The 6,000-nt window shown below is 36.0% G+C and overlaps 1 protein-coding gene across 1 annotated transcript in view; it reads left to right on the top strand.

Annotated features, from left to right (window-relative positions):
* The first annotated feature begins 3,948 nt into the window (after positions 1-3,948).
* The window catches only part of ZNF641 (zinc finger protein 641), a 65,642-nt gene continuing 63,590 nt past the window's right edge, over positions 3,949-6,000 (top strand). Inside the window, exon 1 of the mRNA XM_053226161.1 lies at positions 3,949-4,042. The gene's annotated coding sequence lies outside the window, so the exon portion shown is untranslated. The remainder of the gene's footprint in view (positions 4,043-6,000) is intronic.

Genomic DNA, 6,000 nt, shown 5'->3' with positions numbered 1-6,000 from the left:
TACTATACTTACATTTGTCTTATAACCTAAAATGGGCATTTTAATTGTAATAAATGAGTTTGTCTTGTTTACACTTATTGATACGATAAATACGGATAAAATTCCTTAATATGCTATATATAAACATATGAATATATGTAAATAAATAATATACATGTGTTTAGGTACGTATCTCCAAAGCCGACATTATGCTTAATGGCATAACACTAAGAACATTTCCATGAATCAGAAAAAGGAGTTCCTTATAATCACTACTATGTAAGTGTATATAATATTAAATATTCATGGAATATCTCTGGAGGCATTAGTGAATACAACTAAATAAGAAATGAAGAATACGAACCGTAAAGAGAGTAACATTAGGATTTTTACAAAGGATATGATTGTTTACCTGGAAAATTTGGGAGATCTATACTCAGAACTGTTACAAGTGATAAAAGAATTTATAAAGTGACTGGATATAAAGTTAATAAACAGAAATCAGTAGTTTTTACATCTTCGACAACAACTAATTAGAAGACATAATGGAAGAAATTAATGTTATAGTAGCAATAAAAAATACAAAATACCTAGGAATAAACTTATTTAAAATGTGCAAGAACTATTAGAAGAAAACCTTAAGGTTCAATCAAGGGACCCAAAAGAAGATTAAACAAACGAACAAGTATATCTTATTATTGAGTGGTAGAACTCAGTTATAATGAAGATCTCATATCTATCTAAAAAGCCTATAGATTTAACATAGTCTCAATAAAAATGGCAACAAGCTTCTTTTAGAATTGAATGATTTCTTTCTAGAATTCAAAGGGGGGGGAAAAAAGCAAGAATACTCAGCAAATTTCCAGGAAAAAAAGTGCAGTGGGGAAATAGTCCTTTAGAATATGAAATCACATTATAAGGATTCAATAATTCAAACATATGCATGAATATACAGAATCGTCCATAAATGAACCCAAATGTATACAATTTAGAATATGTAAAAGATGCTAATTCAGATCAATAGACTGAAGATGGATCATTCATTACAAGACATGGGATAACTGGTAGCTCTGTGTGAAAAATGAAACTGGATTCCTGTCTTATAACCAAATAAATTCCAAATGAATTGAAGAAAAATAATGAAACTACAAAAATGTGGAAGAATGTCTAAATATGTTATAAGTAAAATGTCTTTGTAGGTATGACCAAAATAGTTGAAACTATATAGTAAAAGATTAATAAATTGAACTGTATCAAAATTTTAAAAGTTATTCAAAGAAGAAACACTTTAAACAAAATGAAAAGACAACAAAAAAACTAGGAAAATATTTCAAGAAGAAATATTTTAAACAAATCAAAAAGACAACAATAAAACTAGAAAATAGTTGCAACTTGTATCACTCAATTCTTTAAAATATGGTAAGTGGCGATGAATCAATGAAAAATCAATTTGCCCGGAATAAAACTGGGCAAATTACATGAGCAGAGAGTTCACCAAATAGAAAATATATGGGCTCTTAAACATATGAAAATATGTTTAAATTCACCTAGAATAGAGATAAATGCAAAATACGACTACAATGAGATTTTTAAAAACTATTAGCTTGGCAAAGATCAAAAGGTTTGATAAGACACTGTTGGCAAAAGTATGGGAAATACGCACTATCATACATTGCCAATGAACTTTTTTTTAAGTTTTATTTATTTATTTTGAGAGAGAGAGCATGAGCAGGGGAGGGGCAGAGAGATGAAGAGAGAGAATCCTAAGCAGGCTCTGAACTGTCAGCCCAGAGCCCGACTCAGGGCTCGAACTCACGAACCATGAGATCACTACCTGAGCCAAAATCAAGAGTGGGACACTTAACCAAATAGGCCACCCAGGTGCCCTGCTAATGAGCTTTTAAAATTAGTACAGCTTTCATGAAAAGAAATCTGGATATCTCTATAAAAAATGTTTTGATCTTTTCAAGTATATCTTTTCTTAGGAATTAATCTTACCAATATTCTTACAAGTGTGCAAAAGGAAACATATACAAGGATAATCGTTATATTTCCCTATGCAGGCAGGGAGCTCCATTTGTTCACTAATGTCTTCCTGAGCATCTTGGAAGAGTTTCTTGGCCATAGTAGATGCTCAAGATATTTGGTGAATGAATGGAAGAATGATGAAATCTTGGCTATTGCCGTTTATAAAGTACATGTTAAATAAATATAGTAGTACTCCCATACAAGGGACCACTAGACAGCCACTTAAAAAAATGAAACAGCTCTGACATCTGAAACTAATGTAACAATGAGTGTCAGCTACACATCAGTTAAAAAAAAAGCCAACATTCTCTGTGAAGAAAACATGGTCCTCCATTAAGAGAATCCTACAAACCACAATCTTTGATGTCCTTGTAAAATATCTCTGATATCTCTCTGAGAAATTGTTTTCTTTTGGAAACATGAACTATGACCTCTGAGTCCTTAAAAAGATAAAAATAAAAATGAGGCAGCCTATATATGTCAGTATGGAATGGTCTTTAAAATAAATTGATAAGTAAAAAAAGAAAGTTGCAAAATGGTATATAAGCTATACTATCATTTATGTGTGAAAATACTATATACACAGATGTGGTTATACTTATAGACTATCTCTGGAAGTTTATACAAGTAACATGGTAAACAGTTCTTGCATCTAAGAAAGGGATTAATTGAGGAATAGGGATTGGAGAAACTTACTTTTTGTACCATGGATATGTATTAAAATATCTTTTTAAATGGGGAAAAACTAAAGGTACTTTCAAGCGTGCAAAGACTAAGGGAATTTATTACACATGACTACATTTACTAAAAGAATACTTCCACAAGAAATAAAGTGATCCCAGAGGGAAGGACTAGAATGTAAGGGGAAAACTCTGATAAGAAAAATAGCTATGTTTGTAATTTAATTATTGATTATTAAAATAGCTATTTCCAGTGTATTTTTAATATCTTAAATTACAGAAAACAATAACCCAGCAGATAGGGTACGATTATCAGGTGAATACTTAAAAAATGAGGGAACCATTCTTCACTTGTCCAGGAACAGGATCCTTTATCTCCCAGGCTCTATAATAGTCATTTTAGTGATTTGTTTGCTCCCACTCAATTTCTTCCCATCTATCCAATGGTTCAGTAATGACTCAGGATAAACTCTTGAGTTCCTTAGCATGTCATATAGCAGGGGTAAGCAAACTTCTGTTTAAAGGGCAGGGTAGCAAACCTGCCCTTTAGGCTTTGTGGGTCATATGTATAGCGTCTGCTGTAACCACTCAACTCTGCCATATGTGAAAACAGCCATGGCCTAAAGTAAATGAATTAGTGTGGCTATTCCAATAAAACTTTACTTATTACAAACAGACAGGTAAGCTGAATTTGACCTATGAACCATAGTTTGTCAACCTCTTGCATATAAGATCCTTCTTAAACCTGCTCCAAACTGTAATTGCGGTCACTCTCCTTCATGCTTTTTAACCTGGCAATACTAAATTTAATATAGCCATATCAAATTTATTTTTATAAAAAGGTAGTGTATGTATTAATGAACATAATTGTAAATAGTAATGCTATATGTAGTACTTCTAAACCTGATCCCTAAATGAAGTTAATTCATATTTACATTTTTATGCTATGTGTATGCAATGTAAGTACTTCTAGTCATCCATTACCAATTGGTGTCCTACAGTTTATGAGAAAGGTGTCCTTCATTAAAGGAAATCACTACTCCTCCTAATCTTATCCTACTGGGGAAGAATTCTAGACCCTTCCGAAGTTAAGCGTGGATAAAGGGCTATTTTCATTATGGCTGAAAAAGAATAATCACCTCCCTCTCCCCAACTTTTTCTTAACTATGCAGGGTTCAGAAATTTGATGTCTGGTCAACCCTAGAAAATGAGGACTAAAATGTGATGTTTCTTACATTCCAGTATCAGGGGAAAAATTCATACTGGTTGTAGAAGTCACGAGCAACATGAAAGAAAAGGAATGGTGGATGCAGAATCCAGAGTGTTGTGGTGTGAAAAGTGAAAAAGCTTGGCAGGTAATAGAGTGAAGTTAGGCTTTCAGTAAATGTAGCTGTGAGAGAAGTAGAGTAATGCAATGTAAAATCAGTTCACCCCCTGCCCCAGTGAAAAATGGGGTCAACTGGATACTTGTAAATATAAGAGATATTTTGTTTATATTCTTAGTACAAATGAATAACAGAAAGAAGCTGATGATAAAAACAGAAAATTGGCATGGCTGAAGGAAAAGGACCCAGAGGCTCAGGATGGAATGGGAGTTAAAATACACATACAGGTGTTAGCCTTAGATTCAAGGCAGATACCTCTACTAAAGAAAGGGCAGAGAAATACATGTGTAAGTGGGAAATCAAGAAAATGAAAGAGTTCCTGCCTCATACCTCTACTTGCTCTTACAAGGCCATGTGAGGCGAATGTGAGGGAAGAAACATAGCACACCTGAAGACAATAGAATTTAGAGTAAATCCAAAAGAAAAAGGAGAATGTTAGACTTTATACATGAGTATGTGGGTGGTGTGTATGTGTGTGTGTGTGCACGCATGTGTGTGCACATGCACGCCCATGCTAGCAGACACACCAGTGTTTCTCAATGTACATACTCGTGGCTGAGGTTGAGAAACCCTAAACTGGGCTTTATTTGTCAGATTTTGCATCATGCCTTATGCTCTGCCTAGAAATGTTTCTGCATCCCCACTTCCAAATCACAGCCAGCCTTCAAAGTCAGCACCAGATCTCAAATGACTCTGATGCTGCAGCATCCCCCATGTGCAGTGAGCAGTCCCAGGCTCCCTGAGGTCTTTCCTCATGCTCATCTCCCAGGGTTATCTTGGCAAAGAGATGGCCAAAGAGAATAGGGCTTGAGAAATATAAGACTCGTACAAACTGGTCAGGAGCTCTTCTCAGGATTCAGGTAGGTTACTAGAGGAAGACTGACAAGAGTTAATGACTTTTAGCAAGGCCCAGAAAGTCCCAGTGCCGAGAATGCAAGCCCTTTGGGCATTAGCTAGAGCTGACCCCACAGGCTCTGATCCTAGAAAATGTCAGGATATAAAATTGACTTTGCCCAAGGCCTAGCTAGAGCACTGTCTCATCCCACTTGCCCAACTGTGGTGGTGGTGGGTGGGGGGAGACAGGCAATCTGGTTCAGAACCCCAAATAGGAGCCAGATTTAGAACAATCCAGCTCAGCAATAGGAGTGAAAAATGTCCAATATTCATGGGTTTGCATAACTGGGAGGAATCCGGGTCTGACCCAGATTCCTCATGGTATTGAAAAAGAAGTAAAGTCAAGCATAAGAGAAATACATTGCCTAAAGTAAATAAGTAGACCAGTTTCTCCCCCTGGGAGTAGAATCTCATGAGATGTTCATCTATGTGCACTTCTGTCCATCTGGGATCTCTCTATCTCCTCTGCTCATGTCCCTGGTCCCTGACACTAAAGCACGTCTTCTTTTGGCATGAAGGAGCTGTCAGGACGGCATTGTCTCAAATATATGCCATAGGAGGAGTAAAGGAAACAGGAGTCCTTCTCATTCCCTGTTGCCTGACTTTCACTAAGTGTTCTAAGGTCTTATGGCTTTAGGGATAGCAAGAGATCATTAAGTTGTATTCCTTGTCTCCAAACAAGAATAATCTGCAGAGAGAACAGACTGGGAGTTCAATCTCTTAGCAAATTTCAGAGGTAGAGATTTCCCCCAATGATGCCTTTGCTGTAATTGTCAGAACTAAGAATGAGAAAGGAAGTCTTGATCTTAAAAGGCAATGCCACTAACCACAAATATTCCCACATAAGGGCACAGCTCACCCTTCTTTTTTTTTTTTAAGTTTGTTTATTTATTTATTTTGAGAGAGAGAGAAAGTACAAGTCGGGGAGGGGCAGAGAGAGGAGAGAGAGAGAATCCCAAGCAGGATCCGTACTGTCAGTGCAGAGCCCAATGTGGGGGCTTGAACTCATGAACCGTGAAAAGTCAGACACTTAA

This window comes from Acinonyx jubatus, chromosome B4 (assembly GCF_027475565.1).
Source record: "Acinonyx jubatus isolate Ajub_Pintada_27869175 chromosome B4, VMU_Ajub_asm_v1.0, whole genome shotgun sequence".
NCBI classification, from domain to species: domain Eukaryota; kingdom Metazoa; phylum Chordata; class Mammalia; order Carnivora; family Felidae; genus Acinonyx; species Acinonyx jubatus.
This window is presented reverse-complemented; position numbering and strand designations above follow the sequence as displayed.